Below are 22384 nucleotides of genomic sequence, written 5' to 3'. Positions count from 1 at the left end.
CCACGTGGTTTGCCAACTTCTTTCCTTTATATGTATTGTGCAGATGATTTAATAGTGAATGTTGGGCATATGGATCGAAGCTACCGTTAGGCGGCCACGTTGTTAGCATTTTGTTATCCGTCCCCTGGGTCCATTCTATGCTATACTTAATCAGTTTCTCCCTATGGGGTGGCAGTGTTGTGCATATGTATTGTAGTGGCGTGGTGAGGGTGTTCCCCCACCCTCCCGATCCTGTTCCGTATGACATAGTAGCGCTCCACTCGCTACCCTTCCCTAATCTGGTATCAGTTTATCCCACTAGTAGTTTACAATATACAGCCTTATATCGTTACCTGGCCCCGTAAGTTTGGGGACTTACGATAGTCCGCTTAAGGAAAATTATAAAAATATAGTATGTTACATTTGTAGATTTTCCTCTGCCTTTCTTCCTTTATACAACACCCTTACGGCCCCCTGCGGCCGAGGTGTATGTAGCCCCCTGCGGCTGCGTACCCCTTATTATGTTCTTATACAGTCGTCCTGTTTTCACGTGCTCCTCCCCCTTCTACACTTGCCGTGGCCGGCGTTCTCCGTGCGCAGCCACGTTCGCCGTTTCGCCTTTCCTCGATCAACTCGTTTACCGTTTATCTCCGTTTCCACTCCCTTACCACAGTTCTCTTCCCCACCACTCTCAAAAATGAAGATGCCTCGCGCTTGCGATATCCTATGAAAACCCTACTGGTGACGTCACCGATCACGTAGAGCTACTGGTAAGTTCTTCATATACTCTTTAAATCCGAAATACACCTGCAATCTACCCCCGTTAACCCCACAGCTGTCTTCCTGTCACTCCTGGAACAAGGTAATCAAATCAACAATATAATCGGACTGCACACGCTGCGTCGCCTCGCGTGTGAGACGCCCCTCGACAGGAGGGCTTAACCAGCCAATTATCTTCCGTATTGGGCAACTAACTAGCTACCGCCTACAGGGAAACGTCATCTACCTATCGAGTGTCTTGCTCGAACAATAGGGATCCTCATCTACTCATTGATCAATAAATGCCAAATCGTAGGAAACGACACACACACACACCCTTACACGTAGTCGCGGCCTAGGCCAATCAGTGTCTACGAGCGGCCGCACGTGATGTTTTCGCGCTCCGCCCCCTTCTCTCGCGTTACGTAGCCAACTGCTCTCACGCTTGTTCAACTATCATTCATTCTATTTCTAACACTAAACTGTCAAACCTTCGCCGTTCACCTGTGCAACACCTCCCGTATTTAATTCCTCCCCCCTCCCTCACAATTTCACATTGTTTGTTGGGCGTGGCATGCTCACCAAGTTCTCTTGATGCGGGGCTGCTCGACTGCATGCACCCCTCCAAGCAGCTCGCCACCTCCCCTCGTCTGGACCACGTCTGGACACTCGCCAACCGCGGGCGGGATACTTCTCAACCGGCTCCTGAGGGCCAATATCCGGATTGCGCTGTCCGGTCTTCTCGCAGTTCCGCGACGGTCCTGTAGTCCTCAGAAGGGGGCGACAGCAGAGGGGGCCGCGCCGCCGGGCCTCTTTGCAACTGGAGTGCTTGGAAGAAGTAAAAAAATAAAAATGCCGATCTTAAACAGATCTCAGCAGTGCCTCCAACTTGTCGGGGGGAAATTCTGCCGGGGTCGGCCGGGCCGTCCGCAGACCTCCGGGCAGGGAGGCCCCAACTCCTCCCGTATATCCCAAAAGAGATAGAGTATGAGACACACACAAGAAGCGAGGTGACTCTGCTGTTTATTAAACACAAACGGCAGGGATGGGTCAAGGATCATACGCGTCTGACCTGACACACACACAATCGCGGGGCTCGCAGGCCCTTTTTACTGTAATATGACGCGCTACTTGCGTCACTTTAGAAAGTTAACAAAAAACCTATCGCCACTCTTAATTGGTTGCTCGAGTGGTAGGGTTAGTATAGCATACGTATAGAGAATAATATGAGTGGACGAGGGTTAGTCAGGTGATATATCTGGGTTGTCCCTACAATTAGATACATGAGAATTGTTACATGAAGACTCCTAATGATTGGTTAATGTTACTGGCGTCAGTGATAAGAGCCCCATGTTCTGATTGGTGCGCCCGTGAGCTTCCCAGCCTGGGACCATCGCTGTTCCCAGCTCTCGGTGTACCTGCAATTTGCAACAATGTTTCACTATGGGTACATGCAGACAATGTGAAGACTTATTCATGTGCTGGATGGCCGACTACTCCTACTGTCGCAGATGTCCATTGATCCTTTCAAGTGTATCTGCCTGTGTCTCGTAACAAGGGATCCAGACGCCTCTTTCCTCCTGGGCTTGGCATCTCGTCAGGTTCGGCTTGGTCACGTGAGGTGGGACCGTGTTTGAGGCAGAATTCTGCACAATTAATATTGTTTTTCCACTGTGTGCCTGATTTAATTGCAGGTGCGACTTTGATGTTGGTGCACGGCATGCGAGGTTGCAACATCGTGTCCTTGATGGTCTGCTTTTGGAATGTGGGTTTGCAACATTACGACCTTGGCTGTCTGCTTTCGCCAGGCTCATTCTGCAGGATCAGCAACCTGACTCTTGTTCTGTTAACGTCCACGGGAGCTCTTGCTTGCGGCCTACTTAGGCCTGGTGTATAGGTGGAACCGTTTGGTGCACAGGCGCTTTAGGTTATAGTCTCATACTGTCTTATGACCAATATCGTGTCTTCGTTATAATTCTCATTATGGCACCTAGGTTTAGAGGAAGCGTAAGCAAGCTCTTTAGATGAGTTCATGGTGCGTCTTGCGTTTCTGCATTTTGAGAGCCTATGTGGAAAATAATAAAGATGCACGTCCGTGAGTATGTCTGTCGCCTACGTCATAGCACTGAGTATATTCTACGTGTAGATTGGTGCGGGAGTGTCCAGTGTGTATGTTGGCACAGGTGTGCTATCCGTTGGCTAGGTTGTCATGGCATCTCTAACGACATATAGTTTTAGTCCAGTTGATCCATGCCGCAGGCATCGGCATGGGCAGGGCGGGCTGCTGGGCAGGCAGATGGACACATCCTTATGTTCCTGTACCAGGGTATCTGGTCGTCTGGTAGATGGGCAAACTCTTCTCGTGGCGGGTGCTTGGGCCGTGTACCTTTAGGCCAGGCGCGAGAGGGGGAAGATGGGAGCCTGTTTTTCCATTTTCCCACTTCAGGATTCTGTCAAGAGGGAGCAAAATTAGAGGTGGATCCCAAAATATTGTGAAGGCTTATAAATGTGGTGCCATTTGAAAAATCTACAAAGGTTTGCAAAAAGATTATAGATCTAGATATAGATGTTTTCGTAAAGTCTGAATGGATTTTGTCAAGTGGGGGCTAGGTTATATGATGATTGTATGTGCATACATTTGACACTTTTGAAAAAATAAAACAGGGGTGGATTTTCAGGAAACTTGCGCAAGGAGCATTGGCAAGGACCTAAAAGCATGGTTTTGCAAATGTGTCATTGTTTTATTATTTGACAAGTGTCATAATGTAGCTACAAAAAATAGCGGTATACCCTTAGTGACTGAGGGGTAGCCTGTGGCCATGGGCAGTGGCCAGATTGCCCAGGTCATGGAATAAGGTCATGATCCGGACAATCTGGCTACTGGCCATGACCACAAGGGACAAAACATAGGATTAAAGTGGCCATGTCCACCTGGGACTGGCTTTGTGGTAAAGTTATTCAAAATTAGGATAGATCTGAAAGGGAAGAAAAATGTGCTTGTGGTAATATGGTCATAGGGTTCTCTTTTTGCCTTCTGCAGGCTGCCATGGAAAGCGAAGAGGGGCCCTGTATGGAACCCTCATCTTCCCTTTCCATGGTGGCCATCTTGGAAAAGGATTTTCCTTCCTACACCGGAACGCCGCAGACGTCCCGGTGTAGGAAGAAAAATCCTCTTTTTTAGCATCCCGGGTTCCCGCTTTGGGAACCTAGGGTGCTAATGGCCTTCATCCCCCATTTCAGGGGCTGGAATGGGGGGATAATGGTCCAGAGACCTCGTTATCCCCCCTCGCTTCGCTTGGGCTGATAACTTGGGCTGTTGGGCCGGTATCCACTGTTCCAGTCCCTGGAACGGAGGATGAACGCCACAATATTGCCATTAGCATAAGACAAAATGCAAATGGAAATGTTGGAAAATCTTATTGAGTCTATGTACTTTACTGAGAAATATAAAGTAGATCGAGTCTATACATTTTTTTTAGTTCTATTTTTTAACTGTGAACGGCGGTTCCTAAAGGAATTTGTCTTTTGTTGTTTTTGCATGTATTTTCTTTGGCAGGAGAGCTAAGAACGAAAGGTGGGGAGGGAAATGAGGGAAGAGGAACCAAACACTAATATGGAGGGGTAGGTGGACAAGGGAAAATGTTGCGCGTGTGATATTTCTAAGGTAGGGGGCAGTGTTTCTCATGCTCCTTGATTACAGCAGTAGTGGTGGTTCTTGGGGAGGAGGGATGGCATTAGCTAATGTCATTTTAAGATAAATAGCAATTTTGCTAAAATTATGTACTGTGTACTAGATTGTTAATGGATAATGAGTAGGAATAGGTGTTGGAGCTGTGCAAGGGAAATTTTGAAGTTGAAAGTTCCTAGATTAGTAGAAAATGTAGTTCTGAACTGTCTGCGAAGCAGAGATCTTATCGTGAAGTGCGGATGGGTTCTCGGACACGACATCATGCCGCGCGCCAGCGTATGGTCATATGGCACTGTCCGGAAGGTCCGCTATGAAGTCAGATGTTCGTAGACGTCTACGGAGGCAAAACTAGATGAATTAGTTGCAAAAAGTGTATAGAAGTGTTAAAAATGATTCCGGAAGGTGGGAAATGGCAGAGTTTTAAGGTGACACTTGGTAGATGGGACACAAATATTGCTATATTGGGTAAGTATGATATTAGTAAGTTGTAGGAAAATAGCATGCACTAGTAAAAACCCATGAAATTCACTGAAAAAACTTTGTTAAAGGGGCGTTATGGTTAAGTTGCACTAATAAAAACCTATGAAATTCAATGAAAAAACTTTGCTAAAGGGACGTTATGGTTTCAAGTAAAACCGAAAAACCCCAGAAATTCACCAGCAGAGATGTTATTGTGAAGTGTGGATGGGTTCTCGGACACGTCATCATGCCGCGCGACAGCGTATGGTCATGTGACACTGTCTGGAAGGTCCGCTATGAAGTCAGATGTTCGTAGACGTCTATTATTACAGATGCAAAACTAGTTGAAATAGTTGCAAAAAGTGTATATAAGTGTTAAAAATGATTCCAGGAGGTGGGAAATGGAGTTTTAAGGTGACACTTTGTAAATTGGACACAAACATTGCTATATTGGGTAAGCATGATATTAGTAAGTTGTAGGAAAATAGCATGGACTGGTAAAAACCTATGAAATTCACTGAAAAAACGTTGTTAAAGGGGCGTTATGGTTAAGTTGCCCTAATAAAAACCTATGAAATTCAATGAAAAAACTTTGTTAAAGGGACATTATGGTTTCAAGTAATCAGTGATGTCATGGGTGTTAGTCTTAGCAATGCACGATGGTGGCGTGAGTTTTGGTTGTTTAGCTTACCATAACTGGCGAATTTCTGGGGGGTTTCGATTTTACTTGAAACCATAACGTCCCTTTAACTAAGTTTTTTCTTTGAATTTCATAGGTTTTTATAGGTCCAACATAACCATAATGTCGCTTTAACAAAGTTTTTCAGTGAATTTCAAAGGTTTCTATTAGTGCAACTTAACCATAACGTCTCCTTAACAACGTTTTTTCAATGAATATATATACACACATATATAAATATATATATATATATATTCAGTGAGAAAAACTTTGTTAAAGGGACGTTATGGTTAAGTTGCGCTACTAAAAACCTATGAAATTCAGTGAAAAAACTTTGTTAAAGGGACGTTATGGTTCCAAGTAAAACCGAAAAACCCTTGAAATTCGCCAGTTATGGTAAGCTAAGCAACCATAACTCGTGCCACCACCGTGCACTGCTAAGACTAACACCCAGGACATCAAAGATGACATCACAAATGTCATTGATGACATCACTGATGACATTACATGTGTATGTACTTCTCATGAAATATGTGTAGAAGGGATTCTTATTATGTTGCGAAAAAAGTGTCAAGAATCATTGCAAGAAATATACCCTAATAAGTGCATTGAACGATGCATTGATATAAATAGCATCGTATTATGGGGTTCTATCTAGTATACTAAGCTACTCATACAGAAACATAACATTGTGTGCAGCGTACAAGATGAAGGTATGATATTTGTAATGTTCATATGTTGAATAATGAAATGATAATTGTTTTCTTAATAGATTTTTGTGTACTGTGAAATATGTAATAAGTAGCTAATAAAACCCATGTATTACATAATTGCATTACTATAGACAAAACACAAAGACACAAGAACACATACCAATATGGGTATATACAGGGAAAGTGAAGTTAGCAAAAAAGCACAAGTAGTAGCAGAAACAATTCATAACTTAACTGATTAGTTTCATGCAAATAAATGATTGCTCTGTTTCAAAGCTGCTATTTACCCTATGTATATGTATCACTTGATGTGATTGGACCCTAAGGAAAGTAGTGTGAGTACAATGTATACAAATATGACCATATACAGGGAAAGTACAGCCATAAAAAAAACAACAGAACTATCAGAAAGTGCTCATAAGTCTAGTGATTATCTTTATGCACAAAAAGGATTGCTGTCTTTCAAGCTTGTGTTTTCCCATATATATATGTTTCATATGATGTGACTGTACTCTAAGGGAATTACTGTAAGAACCTACTAGAAGGATATGTCTACAAATAAAATAAAATTCTTAGTTTCTGACTGTTACTGAAGAAAACCATGTGGCCTAGATATGTCAGCAAAAGAAAAAATAGTGAGCCAGACATGTGATGTCATTGGTGATGTCATCAATGACATTTGTGATGTCATCTTTGATGTCCTGGGTGTTAGTCTTAGCAGTGCACGGTGGTGGCGCGAGTTATGGTTGCTTAGCTTACCATAACTGGCGAATTTCAAGGGTTTTTCGGTTTTACTTGGAACCATAACGTCCCTTTAACAAAGTTTTTTCACTGAATTTCATAGGTTTTTAGTAGCGCAACTTAACCATAACGTCCCTTTAGCAAAGTTTTTTTCACTGAATTTCATAGGTTTTTAGTAGCGCAACTTAACCATAACGTCCCTTTAACAAAGTTTTTTCACTGAATTTCATAGGTTTTTAGTAGCACAACTTAACCATAATATCCCTGACTTCATATACATGTAACATAGAACATACTAACCCCCTCGTAGTGATTTTCATGTCCGCGGACTACCGCCATGTCCGCGGACACATCGAAAATCTGAGCGTGGTGAATGTAAATTTAAATAGTGTGCCCCATTTCCCCTTTGAAGTTGGCTCTGAAAAGAGCCGTGTTTTTTTTTTTTACAGATGCTTGACAGACACCTGTTATTTTGTATTTTTTTTCTTGTTTTTTTTTCTTACTTTACTCCTAAAATCTTCACATAACCTTCTCCAAAGCAACCCTTACATTCCAAAATAGAAAGGCATTTCCCGTAAAAGATAAAGAAATGCCATCTTCTTTAAAATTAACAGCACTACTGGCATCAATATTCTCATTGTTACAGAAGAACATACCAGCTCTAAGCATGAAGGCACACATGCCTCGGTTGATGACACACCTAGCAATATTTTGCTGAGGACAAAAAACTGAACTATTGTCCCATATTGCCCTAGGTAGTAATCCAGAAAAAATTACTTTTGCATTTGGAAGGATCTTCATTACTGCTTGAACCAAGCATTCCAAATCAGCCAACAAAGTAGGGGCACTGACGTTGCCCAATTGGAAAGCACCATAGTGCAAAACTACCACATGCGGACTGTTCATCGTCGCCATATCCTCCCAAACTTGTACAATTCCCTGTACATTGCAATCAGGCACACTGCTCCACACCACCTCCACTCCTTTCACATCAAAGTTCTTTAAAACATGCCTGCATTCAGCGTACTGCTGTAAACCATGCACAAACATATCTCCGAGCACCAACATCCTGACTTTCTCCACTTCTGCCATCTTCACCACACACAGTCTCTTTCAACACAAATCCACAACCTCGACATCTGATTGGCTGATCCATACAGTCTTCTTTCCATGTTGGATTTCCTGGAAAAACCCAGATGTAGCACGCCCTGTCCACGAACAGCCGCGGTGTCCGCGGACGGCGTCCACTTTACTCTCTGTGCCATTCCCTCATTGCATACAGCTAAGCAATCACACAATACGAATAACATCCTCAGAACAACCCCATTTTGTGATTTTTCGAACATTTCAGGACAATTATTATTTCATTATTCAACATATTAACATTACACATATTATACTTTCATCTTGTACTCTGCCCACAATGCTATGTTTCTCCATTAGTAGCTCAGTATACTAGATAGAATCCCATAATACAATGCTATTTATATCAATGCATCGTTGAAAGCACTAATAACGGTATGATATTTATTGCAATATCCTTGACACTTTTTTCGAAACATTATAATAAAAATCCCTAGTACACAAATTCCATGAAAAGTACATACACACGTGATGTCATCAGTGATTTCATCAATGACATTTGTGATGTCATCTTTGATGTCCTGGGTGTTAGTCTTAGCAGTGCACGGTGGTGGCGCCAGTTACTTTTCAAAGCTTACCATAAAATGCGATTTTCAGGGGTCTTTCGGCTGTACTTAGAACCATAACGTCCTTTAAACAAACTTTTTTTAATATCACGCAAACAATATACAAACATGGCGTGCAAAAACCAACTTCTACAGATGGCTTTACACAGAATGTTGCAAAGTAAGAATTTATGCTCGTTCACAGTGAAGGTCAGCTGCTTCCACAACGTCTACAGATGGCTTTACACAGAATGTTGCAAAGTAAGAATTTATGCTTGTTCACAGTGAAGGTCAGCTGCTTCCATTTTTTTCTCGGGCTCCGGAGAGGCTCACGAAGCGGACTATAAGGTTGTATTGTGTTTTGACCTTGACAGACATAGATTGTGATGAAAGACTTCTCTTGAAGGAGTGTTGCTAAAACGTAAGAGAAGATAAAGATGAAATTTCTGAAACGAAACCACTTTTATATATTATATCACTATGCGAAAGATCGTTGGCACACGCGGAGTCGTATTTTGGGACTGCACCACTGGTAGACAATGGAAATTGCAATCGTACTGTAAGTAACTCTTTAGATTACTTTATACCAAATATAATTACAATAGCGTAGCATTAAAGACCGCTCAAGTTGAACTTGTTCGTTGAAAGTGGCATAATGTTTTCTACCGCGCACTATCACCGCCGAATTGATCCCCTGTCGTTTAGAGGGCTCTGAAAAAGGCAGACGGCAAAGGGTGGGTTAATAGAAATAATTTAACCGGTCTATAGGCGGTCAAGCGCTCTACTCGCTGTGCCACTTCACTGTAGCCTGTCAAGTGGCACAGCGAGTACAGCGCTCGCTTTGACATCCGTGCACAGCTTGCTAACGCAAGTTTGAATCCCGGCAAGGCCAAACTCAGCCTTTCATCCTTCCGTGGTCGATAAATGAGCACCACACACCGTGGTTAATAATAAGCACCGCTTAGATACCTCACGGTTCTTAGCGCTATATGAATGGGAAAATATTATTATTTTATTATTAACATACTCTGTTGCACTATCTTCGATAGCAAATATTTTCACGCCCTAATAAATAAAATGATGATTTTTAATGAAGATCAGCTGGTGAGACTAATTTATGTTTTTTAAAACAGGTATGTGGCTCCATTTTGCCTATGTCACGATTTACAGACTCCACCGGATGGGGTCTTCAACTGCCAGGTGCAGGTCCAAATATGCAACTTCATGACCCTCACCATTTTATGGGACAATCGCCAAGGACCAATATGCCCTTACGCAGTACTAGCGGCTACAAACAACATACCAACCAATAGGGTGGTCTAATAGCTCATTGTTGGAGCAACCTTCCGATTATCAGAGCGACCATTTACTGCTTTTATCATAAACCAACAGCCTATCTACCGCAAAGGAACAACGCGTGGCTCCAAATAAACTTTTGCTGATCGACAACAGAGACAATAGCAAATCGCTGAATATTCACTAAACATTTCATGTGAAATAAATGTACTTTACCAAATGTACAATCCTGCTGTTTACTTTTAAACCACAGTTTCATATTCCGAATTGTGGCGCACTGAGTTGTAAGCTGATCTAACACTCTCTGTACCGCAAAGGAACATCGCGTGTCTCAACATGAACTTTTGCGGATCGACAACAAAGACAGATGCAAATTGCTGAATATTCTCTAAACATTTGATGTCAAATAAATGTACTTTACAACATTTACAATCTTGCTCTTTGCTTTTAAATCACAGTTTCATATTCCGAATTGTGGCGCGCTGTGTTGTGAAATAATGTGTGTTGTCTTCCGGGTTCTGTGTAAAGTCGCGTAGTACTGGAGACGACTGGGCGCGTTTCATTACGCACCCTGCAACGTCACGGAGAGAGGCGGGGAATATGAATGCTTTGATAATATCAGGCTTAGGGGCGGGAGATATGATTTAGTGTCGTAAAAGCAAGTCAGCCAGGTCAATAGCGCCAGTCATAGGATTATCACATAATGTCGGCGCACACCAGCCGGATTTATCGTTTCTTTAGTGGACAAAAAGTCGGTTGACGCCCCTAGGAAATTGTACTATTAGCAGACAAAAGGAGTGGTCTTAAAACACTTTCACCCTGACAACAAACAATACAAACAACGTTCTCAGAACACCCCCATTTTTTGTAATTGCAACCATTTCGGGACACTGCGAGTGTTCTTATAACACATTCAACTAGACCGATTACAATACGGACAGCGTCCTGAGGACACCCCCAGTTTGTGTATTTACGAACAATTAAGTACACCGCGAGTGTTCATAGCTCATTTTTACCTTCCTTGCGAACAAAAATGACACATACTCCGTCCTCTAAACACCCCACCATTTAGTTTATTTACAAAATGTCAGAACAGCCGTGTTCTCCGCGGACAAATCGAACGCAACAAAAACGTCTAGCACATAAAAAAACAAAACATTGAACCTATCTCGTACTCCGCCACCCTCCCCAAACACTCTTACACACCAACACACGGCACTAAATACAATTTTTTTTCCACGTTTCACTGCGCTGTACGCGGTCGACTGCGAATACAAGATGGCGGGCGCCACAGAAAATCTGACGCGCTCCATGCCCCTCGCCGTCCAATCAGCGAACACGTCGCATGTCCGCGGACATGACGCAAGGCCATGGGCCAATCGGGGTGCTGTCCGCAGAGCGAACAGGGAAGTCCGTCCGCGAAGCGAACGCAGATATCACTAATTTTTTTGCCTTACATTTTGGTCATTTTTTAAAAAACTACTGGACAGATTTACACCAAATTTACAAAAGCACGCTTTTGGGACCAGGTCGCCGCTCCTGCCGCAAATTTGGTGTAAATCTGTCCAGCGGTTCGGGCTGTTGCCGTGCGCAAAGTTTTTTCCCATTCAGTCTATGGGAAAAAAAAAAGTTTTGGGACCCCCCCTATAACTTTTCCCCTCCTGGACGAATCCTCACCAAACTTTGCAAAAAAATTCAGAGTGACCCAACTACTTTTTTTGCAAAGTTTGGTGAGGATCCGTCCAGGGAGAGTGGAGTTATAAGCCGCCCAAAAAGTGCTCTTCCTATGGAAACAGCAATTTAACCATAACTACATGGCCACTACCGTGGCCATGTAATATATATATATATATATATATGTATATATATATATATATATATATATATGTATATAGAAGTTATTAGTACGCAAAGGTGTCTAGGCCATCGCAATGAGTAGGGAGTGGGTACACACTGCAATGCTCGTAGGCTCAGAATGTAGTGTTCTGAGCAATCTGCAGCCTATACAAACCAAACTGTGGGCTATACTACTTTGTATAGACCAGAATTATTCAATAAGAATGCCAAGTGATGATTCCAGGGGTTATAGTGATGATTACTCTGAAAATGTTATTTCCCTAAATGAATTGTATGCAGCAGTAGCAAAGACTAAATTACCCTTTAAAGACAATCCTGCATCATTAACATTATGAATAAATAAAACTTCTTCAAGTGACTATGTAATAATGACATCGTTCATTTGGTTCATAATTAGTGATTTTTCAGTGATTGACTGACTAGAAAGCAACCAAGGCCCATAGCTTCTATTCATTAAAGGAGGCAAACGTTATAAGAGAATTGGAAATACTATCAGTCTTGTGCCATTGCCAACTATATAAACAAGCGCTACTGCCCACCACAACCATTCTCTATTCTAAGAGAACATTGGAATATTCTGGCCCACCAGCTGAGATTTGGGAAACATGTTGTACCATGCTTCCTCTTACCAGGGAATACTTCACTAAGAGAAATTCTGCTCTTAGGTTTCCATAAGGCAAAATGCAGGAGGTAAATACATGGGAAAACGTTGAGCCTAAATAGTCATGTTACATTGATGGAACATGCAGTTCCTGCATCAGATACATGCATTGCACAGAGGTCAAACATTTTGCAGAAAAACATAATGCATGATTCACAGCTTTGGGTGGTGCCATGATATGATATGACATTTATAACGCGCCTATACACAAGTGTTTCAAGGCGCGACGAGGTAAGGGAAGGGAAACAAAGGGACGTAGATTAGAGCATCAATAGATAATGTCGAAACCTTCACCAAATATCCACAGGTCTCTGGGCATGCATTGCAAAGCTGTGGTACATATCTTTACTGTCATCACAAAAAGAGAGGTCAGATAGCCGACCTGTAGTGTGACAAGGGGAATACCCGACTCATGGCATTTCAATCCTGCACTTTGTAACTTTTGTGTGACACACAATGACTAGCTACTGCTTTAAGGTTCCACCTCAAACAATCATAACATATGCCAAACCATCGCCAAAGAGCTATCACAGTACCTTATTTCCATGGGAGCATCTTGCACTTGTATCCACAATATCAGTATTGGCAGGCAGTTCTAGGACAAGTGTATAAAACCGGAATTTGGAGCATTACATTTATTTACATGTCGGGCTTGTCAAAAGATAAGTTATGCAAAGCGTTAGAGGTAAAATATGTCTGGTAAAGAAATTTGAACTGTTAGAAATCATCTTTACAGTTCAAAAATACTTCTCTAGTTTGCCGACTTGCAGATAGCCAGTCATTGTCGGAGACTGCTAGCCCAAGAAAATGATGCCATTTGGTGTGTGGATCATCTGTAGGTGATGGGCCATCAGCCTGTGCAAGGCTGGGCAAGGCTATAATTGTTGGATACAGGGTGGGGTTTAGTGCCAGGCCTGGATACATGTGGAATCAGAGTTGTTTGTTGCCCCTTAGGGGAGCCCAAGGACTTTTGCTGCAAGAGGGTTCTCAGTGTGGTCAGAGCATTGATCTACACTCTATTGCTAGGAACTTCAAGTGATACAAAGAACCCATCCAGGAACATCTCTTTGACATGGGTTAAGCTCGGGGCCATGAAGACTCAGCCACGCTCAAATGTGACCTCCCATGCATGGATGTTAAATAATGGGTGTTGGAGAGGGTATACGAAAGTCCCCGTTGGGGCCAATGGCAGGTCTCAAATAGATTTCCAGGAGTTCTGGTGTGGTTGTGCCACACTGTGGTAGCAGAATATGACCCTAGAATCACTGCAGCAAGTGGGCTAGGGTGGCCACTACCTTCTCGTGGAATCATGGTGATAGTTCTGGGATTCGGCCTACCAGAACACAGAGTATTTAGCCTTTGATACAAGTAGTGGGAATGTAGGTCCAGAACTGCAAAGTCACTTATCCTACGTGGAGCAGTAAGCACAGAAAGCATCACCCAAGACTGTTCTCTACCCCAAATTCAAAAGCATATTTAATGAGGAGAAAAATGCCACTGTGTCAAGACTTGATGGTCGTGTAGCTGATGAAACCTCCGTCCCCAAGTACCACTCGAGCAAACAAGAAATTACTGCCCGAGCAGTCCTTGAGGCCACACGTGGTGATCTTCGTCAGCCGCAACCAGGAATGCCTGAGGATGCCGGAAGGTGCCCCCTATGACCACTGTAAGGTAAACACGAAGTTAGGTCAAAAACACAGAACCACGGACTTGTATATGAATGTGTAATAAGTCTAGAATAAGGCTTACCCTTAGGAGTTGGTCGGGACTTAATAATGGTGTAAAGATGTTTGTCGGAGGCAGCCGGCAAGGGTGACGACCAGATGACAGGTTGGTAAAGCACTTAGTATGAATGAAATCACCACCTTACGTAGAAGCCAGAAAACGTAAGTCAATCAGTTGAAAAGTGCGTAATCCAAGAACATAGTTCATAACAAAAGGGCAATCCAAATAGCAATCCAGGGACAGAAATGTGGTCGAATCCTTTAGAAAATAGTTCCAAACAACGGTACCGTGAAGGAAGAAGCCAAAATCAGAGTCCAAAATCAATCTGAGGTCAGTGGTAGTAATCTGAGTCCGTAGTCCGTAATGCGCCCAACAGGATCAGCTGTGAAGCGCTGAAGGGCAGTCAGCGCGTCCCTTTTGAACGCTGACTAATGATCACATGACTCTCATCATCCGTCATGTGATCGAACGTGCTGAAGGAGGAGCTCTCAGGTGCCGGCAACGTAGACGTTGTAGAATGCCCGTGGCGCGTCTCCATGGCAACTGCCACTGCCGGAATGGAAACCAACGCTGAGATGGCAAGAACCAGCGTCGTTGACCTTGTCCCATTCCTTGCCGGCAGGCCTGCAGGGGAGAGTGTTTTTTGGCATGTATTTTGGTGGAGATAGTGGGAGCTGTATTGTGAGATGTGTTCATGGAACTTAGGGGCGTGACAGAGCCCCCCCTCAAAGGCCCACAACCCCATGGGCTAGAAGGGTTCTCCCGATGGAACCTGGAAACCAATAACGGGGCATGTACATCAGACGATGGGACCCAGGACCTCTCCTCAGGACCATAACCCAACCAGTCCACCAAGTATTGTAACCTCCCTCTAACAACCCGGGATCCCACAATAGCGCTAACTTCATAATCCTCCTGGGAAATCACAGGGACAGGACCAGGAGCGGGAGCAATGCGTGTATCATCAGGACAAGGCTTGAGGAGAGATGTGTGAAAAACAGGGTGTAATTTCCATGAAGCGGGGACAGCGAGTCTATAGACCACCGGGTTCAGGACCTTGGAAACCCTATACGGGCTGACAAAACGGGGCAGCAGTTTACGACAACCCGGAATATGGAGATGCCGTGTAGACAACCATACCCGGTCGCCTAGCTCATATGACGGGGCCTCTTTCCTTTTTTTGTTAGCGGCAGTACTCATAGACACCTGGGCCTCCTGGAGATGGACAAGGGTTTGAGCATGGACGGATGCGAGATCTCTGACACAGTCATTTGCCGCAGGGGTACTGGTACTCAATACAGGGGCATTGGCAGGATTCGAATCAGAAAAGGGTAAAGTACGTGGATGTTGGCCATAGAGCGAAAAAAACGGAGAAAACCCAGTGGACAAGTGCAGGGCGTTGTTATATGCAAATTCCGCAAAATGAAGAGACTCAAGCCAAGTATTCTGGAATTGCAAAGTTAAACACCTCAAATACTGTTCCAAGACCTGGTTTACTCTCTCAGTTTGGCCGTCGCTTTCTGGATGGTAAGCTGAAGAAAAACGGGCATCGATACCTAGTAGTTTGGTAAGAGCCAACCAGAAACGTGAGGTGAACTGAGACCCCCTGTCTGACACAATGACACTCGGCAAACGGAACAGACAAAAAACAGATTCAAAAAACATACGAGCCAATGAGGGAGCAGTAGGAATGCCTTTACATGGTAAAAAACGGGCCATTTTTGTGTATGAGTCTACTACCACCCAAATCGTGTCATAGCCTTGTATTCATGGTAGATCAGTTATCAGGTCCATGGATACCGTATGCCATGGTTTCGGGGGTATGGGCAATGGATGTAGCAATCCTAGTGGACGACCCTTCCGAGTCTTGCATTGTGCGCATATAGAGCAGGTGTTAACATATGTCTCCACGTCTCGCCGCATCGATGGCCACCAGCACCAGCGTTTCAACAACTCTAGAGTATGTCGCTGACCTGGGTGGCCATTGATAGGAGCATTGTGGGACCACTCTAAGGCCTGGTTGCGAGAGTCACTGGTGGGGAGGAATTGTTCTCCTTGAACAAAAGGCAACCCATCCTGCATAACGATATCCCAATCATCCAATACTTGGGGATGTTGTATAACCGATTGGCGTATAGCCGTAATCATAGGAGGAGATGGAGTACAGGTAAAAACAACATGGCCTTTACCTAAGAGAGTTTCGGGATATGAAGGGAGAGGTATTCCCCCAGGTGAACGGGACAAAGCATCCGCTTTACCATGTGACAAACCCGGTCTGTGTTTGACAAGGAAATCGTATGCAGCAAAAAAGAGATGCCAACGAACTTGTCTACTATTGGCGCATTTCAGAGACGCTAGGTCCTGTAAGTTTTTATGGTCTGTGTAGACGATAGTGTGATGTCTTGCCCCCAGAAGATGGTGTCTCCAGACCAACAATGCGTCTCTGATGGCCAGGAGCTCTTTTTCAGTGACCGTGTAGTGAGTTTCGGTCGATGTGAATTTCCTGGAATGGTAGGCCACCGGGTGTAGTGCTCCGGTGGTAGGACAAGGCTGGGATAGGACTGCCCCTAAGGCAAAGGAAGAAGCATCTGCTTCTACGATATACGGAAGCTCTGGGTCAGGATGCTGTAGGACTGGGGCCGTGGTGAACGAGGTTTTAAGGGAGTCAAAGGCTGCTTGATGTGCATCGGTCCAGAGAAATGGTACTGCAGGACTGGTCAATGCGGTTAATGGTGCTACAATGGAAGAAAAATTCACAATGAACCTCCGGTAAAAATTTGCAAACCCTAGAAAGGATTGTAATTGTTTCAATGTAACAGGTACTGGCCAATTTGTGATAGCCTGGACTTTGGATCGGTTCATTGTTAGCCCCCCAGGTGAAATATGGAAACCCAGGAATTCAACTTCAGCTGTATGAAATAGACATTTCTCAGGTTTAGCGTATAGTGAGTTGTTCCTGAATCTTGTGAGTACCTCTCTGACATGAATGACATGTTCGGCCAATGTTTGGGAGAATATCAGTATGTCGTCCAGGTACGCCACGACATAAACATCCAGAATATCACTAAATATATCGTTTACCAATCATTGGAAAATGGCAGGGGCATTACAGAGGCCAAAAGGCATCACCATGTATTCATACAATCCTTGGCGAGAGCAGAAAGCAGTCTTCCACTAATCCCCAGGTCGCATGCGGACTAAATTGTATGCCCCCCGGAGATCTAGTTTGGTATAGATGGAGGCATTGGTCAACTTGTCTAACAGGGTAGAGATGAGTGGAATAGGGTAGCGGTTCTTTATGGTAATCGCATTCAGGCATCTGTAATCTACACAGGGGCGGAGATCGCCTTCTTTTATCGGGACAAAAAAAATGGGACTGGCCACGGGTGATGAAGAAGGCCTGATATGTCCTAACTGTAGGGCGTGGCGGATGTATTCTTTAAGGGATGTTTCTTCAGATGGTGATAGTGAATATATGCGTCCTTTGGGAAGCGATGCCCCATCAATTAGGTCAATAGAACAATCATACGGTCTGTGAGGGGGCAGTATCTTGGCAGATGTTTTATCAAAAACCGAATGGAAATCATGGTATTCTGGCGGTACGCCTGACAAAGTGGCTCCCACCGTGTGGGTTGTTTCGGGTGGGTCGTTCTCCCCTACAGAGGCTAAGTGTAGGGCCTCAAGTGCCCTTGCAGGGTTGTTGAAGTCATCTTCCAGTAAACAAAAGTGTTGGCAAATGTCTGATTCAAAAGAAACCTGCCCCGTACCCCAGTCGATGAGTGGGTTATGCTTCTTTAACCAGGGGAGGCCTAGGATTATTCCAAACTGTGGTATGGATATCAAATCAAAGGACAACTGTTCTTTATGATTACCCTGAATAATCACGTCCATCTGGGCGGGCTGTTGTTTAATCGGACCAGAAATGAGAGAGGACCCGTCCACAGTTTGGACTGGTTCGGGCTGTGTTTTGGTCACTTGTGGAAGGTTCAATGATTTGGCCAGAGGTATATCAATAAAACAACCAGTAGCCCCTGAATCAATAACTATATGTACTGTGTGTGAACACTCCCTATCAGGATGAAGCACTGCCTGAACGACCACTGGTCTTACTGGGCCGAAAGTAGGAACCCTGGGGTTGTGAATCAAGCTTGTCTTGTCCCCCATACTCAAGAACGAGCTTTCTGAAAACCCGAAGACTTGTTCTTCGGGCGTCTTGGGCACTCTTTGACGAAGTGACCACTGAGTCCACAGTAGAAGCATGCATTGTCGGTTCTCCGACGCTCCCTTTCGGTCTGATTGATGGGACTTCGTAGACCACCTATTTGCATGGGTTCACTTGCATCATCTGGTGGAGAGGGTAAGGGTTTACCTGAAAAACCAGATTCCGCCCGACGTTCGGTCTTCCGAGCGTCTACCTGAAGAGTTAGGTCTACTAGTTCGGGATATGCATCAGGAAGGGAAGGAATGACAGAAAGAGCGTCCTTCATAGTGTTACACAGACCTTTGTAAAATACCACAGCTTTCTTGTTTTCAGGCCATGAAGTCTCAGCTGACAATTGGTTAAAGCGTGTGATGTATTCTATTAAGGTTTGTCTGCCTTGTGATAGTTCTAGGAGCTCCAGATCCTGAGACTGGGCTTTGTACCTGGTATCGAATACTTTGGCCAACTCGCTCACCAGAAGATCAAAATCGTAAAGGGCTGGGTGGTTGTTCTCAAGAAAAGGATTAGCCCAGGTAGCTGCAACCCCGGTCAAATGGGATAACAAAAAGGCAGCTTTTGTGGTGGAATCATGGATCACCAGTGGTCGGCAAAGAAAATGAAGTTTACACTGATTAATAAAAGTGCGATATTTTCTAGGATCACCCTGAAACTTCTCAGGAGGTGCCAATGAAAACTGAGTAGGTAACACCACGGGAGTAGGTGGTGTAGGAGGTACAGAGGGAACCGGTGGTGGTGTTGCCTGATCGCCAAACTCAGCATCTGCCGGTAAAGGGTTGCGGGTACTTTGGATATTATCTAAAAGATGATGTATCGCGGTTGTGGCAGCCGCTACTTCGGTTCTAAGGGATGCAACAGCTTGCATTAGAGCAGCCACAGGGTCCCCGGCAGCAGTTTCCATCGTCTGAACGACCAAAAAAAAAATGGCTTCAGAGTCTGTCAAGACTTGATGGTCGTGTAGCCGATGAAACCTCCGTCCCCAAGTACCACTCGAGCAAACAAGAAATTACTGCCCGAGCAGTCCTTGAGGCCACAGGTGGTGATCTTCGTCAGCCACAACCAGGAATTCCTGAGGATGCCGGAAGGTGCCCCCTATGACCACTGTAAGGTAAACACGAAGTTAGGTCAAAAACACAGAACCCCAGACTTGTATATGAATGTGTAATAAGTCTAGAATAAGGCTTACCCTTAGGAGTTGGTCGGGACTTAATAATGGTGTAAAGATGTTTGTCGGAGGCAGCCGGCAAGGGTGACGACCAGATGACAGGTTGGTAAAGCACTTAGTATGAATGAAATCACCACCTTACATAGAAGCCAGAAAACGTAAGTCAATCAGTTGAAAAGTGCGTAATCCAAGAACATGGTTCATAACAAAAGGGCAATCCAAATAGCAATCCAGGGACAGAAATGTGGTTGAATCCAGTAGAAAATAGTTCCAAACAAGCCAAAATCAGAGTCCAAAATCAATCCGAGGTCAGTGGTAGTAATCTGAGTCCGTAGTCCGTAATGCGCCCAACAGGATCAGCTGTGAAGCGCTGAAGGGCAGTCAGCGCGTCCCTTTTGAACGCTGACTAATGATCACATGATTCTCATCATCCGTCACGTGATCGAACGTGCTGAAGGAGGAGCTCTCAGGTGCCTGCAACGTAGATGTTGTAGAATGCGTGTGGCGCTTCTCCATGGCAACTGCCACCGCCGGAATGGAAACCAACGCTGAGATGGCAAGAACCAGCGTCGTTGAGCTTGTCCCATTCCTTGCCGGCAGGCCTGCAGGGGAGAGTGTTTTTTGGCATGTATTTTGGTGGAGATAGTGGGAGCTGTATTGTGAGATGTGTTCATGGAACGTAGGGGCGTGACACACTGGCAGAGAAATCAGAACATTTTGGAATCGATAAGAACTTGGCCATCTCCACCAGTTTAATTAGCAAAATAGGTTAAATCAATGAGAGAGGTAGCATAATCTATCTGTCAATCGTGAACACAAGCTTTTATTTTACCCTGATATAGTTGTCTTTATAGAGACTATCTGGACATAGCGAGGTATCTAAACCAGAAATCAAATGGATTGTTCCCATATTCCGAAGCCATCAACATCAGTGGAAAGGCCAGTTACTGAAATGTTTCCTAAATTACGCAGTGGCCCACAGATCCTCATATTTACTGATCTCTGCCATTAGAGGAGGAAGGCTCACCAGGGGGTTCCTAACATATAGCAGCATATCATCCACGAATAAAGAGATCATGGTCTTTTTGTAGTCCTTGCAGATGGCATGAGGTGGTTGTGGTGCTGTTTATGTGTACATACCTCCGTTGTTGTGAATACAGAAGGTGGCACCCCTTAAGGTAGTATTCCCCTTCAAACAGGCATTGCAGGACCTCAAATAGAAAAGGGCCCTCAACATAGTGAAAGCCTTTTCAGTATCAAGACGCGGCAAAAACTACAGGAACATCAGGTTTGATGTTGTGTAAGATTGTGAATAGATGGCTCTGCGCGGAGAGAGTCCAAGAGTCAGTGATGACCAATGCAGGCTGTAACCAGAAAGGGAGCCAAGAAAAGTCCTGATAAACAGAGGTAATGTTAAAACAAGATTTAGGGAGGCGAAAACCCAAATCGTGACTATAAACTATTGATTTCCAAATCTAAATAATCTGCACATTTCTTGGTGCAGTCCGTAAAACAATAGCACATCATTGAACAAAAACCAGAGAGGTACTACAGAGCTGCTTGGTCTAGAATCTCGTTTGTACTCGCGATGGACATAATCTGGGCAATCTCGAGGAATGAGATACCAAAATATGTTCTTATTCTGAGACCTTTTGTTGAATTTATACAAACTTTTGACTTTCATGGTATTAATCGAATACCCCAACTGTTGAACGCTCTTTCTTTACGGCACAGAATACCTGGATGTTCACCAATTTCGTGCTTCCCTTTTTTCATCTCGCTAATGTTCTGTCAGATTTCTTAAAAGGTTACTTTCCTTTCACATTTTAAGATAGGGAACCAGATTCCTTCAGCTATTGCTGCGATATTGCGTCCTGCAGCACAGACGTTATATTTCACTAATGTTTCAGAATGTCAATTTGAGGCACTTTGATATTTTATGTTTCTAACTATTGCCAATCGTTTATAATTATGCATAACTTTAAAAATGGAAGTAAAGTTTAAATAAAGAAATGCAAGATTTATTGGTGTGCAAAAAAAAATGAGTGTCAAAAGTGATAATAAGTATGGATGAGTGACCATAAAAGTGATGATGGCAGAAGAACCAATAGGTGGAGGGAAATTTCACTATGTCTCTCTGTCGATTTCCAAAATGGTCTTTCCAAATTTAAATACTGTTCACCATAAATGTTCTACAAAGGTCTTGACGCACAAAAGGTCACTCACAGTTCTGGATCAGCTCTCCGCATGATAATCCATTTCTTCACCATCAGTCGTGTGTGGATTGTCTGGACGTTCGGCCACATTACAAGCTTGGTATAAATTGTAAAGTTGTCGGTAACAACTTTACCACTACACCAAATTCCGAGTTTTGGCCTGGAGTAGAGGATTTCCCTCCAGGAAAATTCTGGAGGTAAATCCCCCAACTTTCACTGACAAATCGCCAGGTTCGGAAGAATCACAGCACCAATGGACTCTAAATAAATGGGGAATTACACCGCCACCACCACCACTTGTAATCCGGTGTAAATTCTGCCGGACCAAGTGACGGTAACAGTAATTCAGTTTGGCAGTACCTGGGCAGATTTACCGCCTAGTTATCGCCAAACTTGCAATGAGGCCCATTGTCATTATAGTGGCCCAACAAGTGCATGATATTGGTAGACTTGGTTTCCACTGGCCCAACCTCCAGCTCAACCTTAAGGACATCTCTGGCTTCTAAACACAGTAGGGAGCTGGCAGATCAGCAGTATCT

This window comes from Ambystoma mexicanum, chromosome 4q (genome assembly GCF_040938575.1).
Source record: "Ambystoma mexicanum isolate Mex_15411 chromosome 4q, UKY_AmexF1_1, whole genome shotgun sequence".
Taxonomy (NCBI): Eukaryota; Metazoa; Chordata; class Amphibia; order Caudata; family Ambystomatidae; genus Ambystoma; species Ambystoma mexicanum.
Note: the sequence above shows the minus strand (reverse complement) of the source record.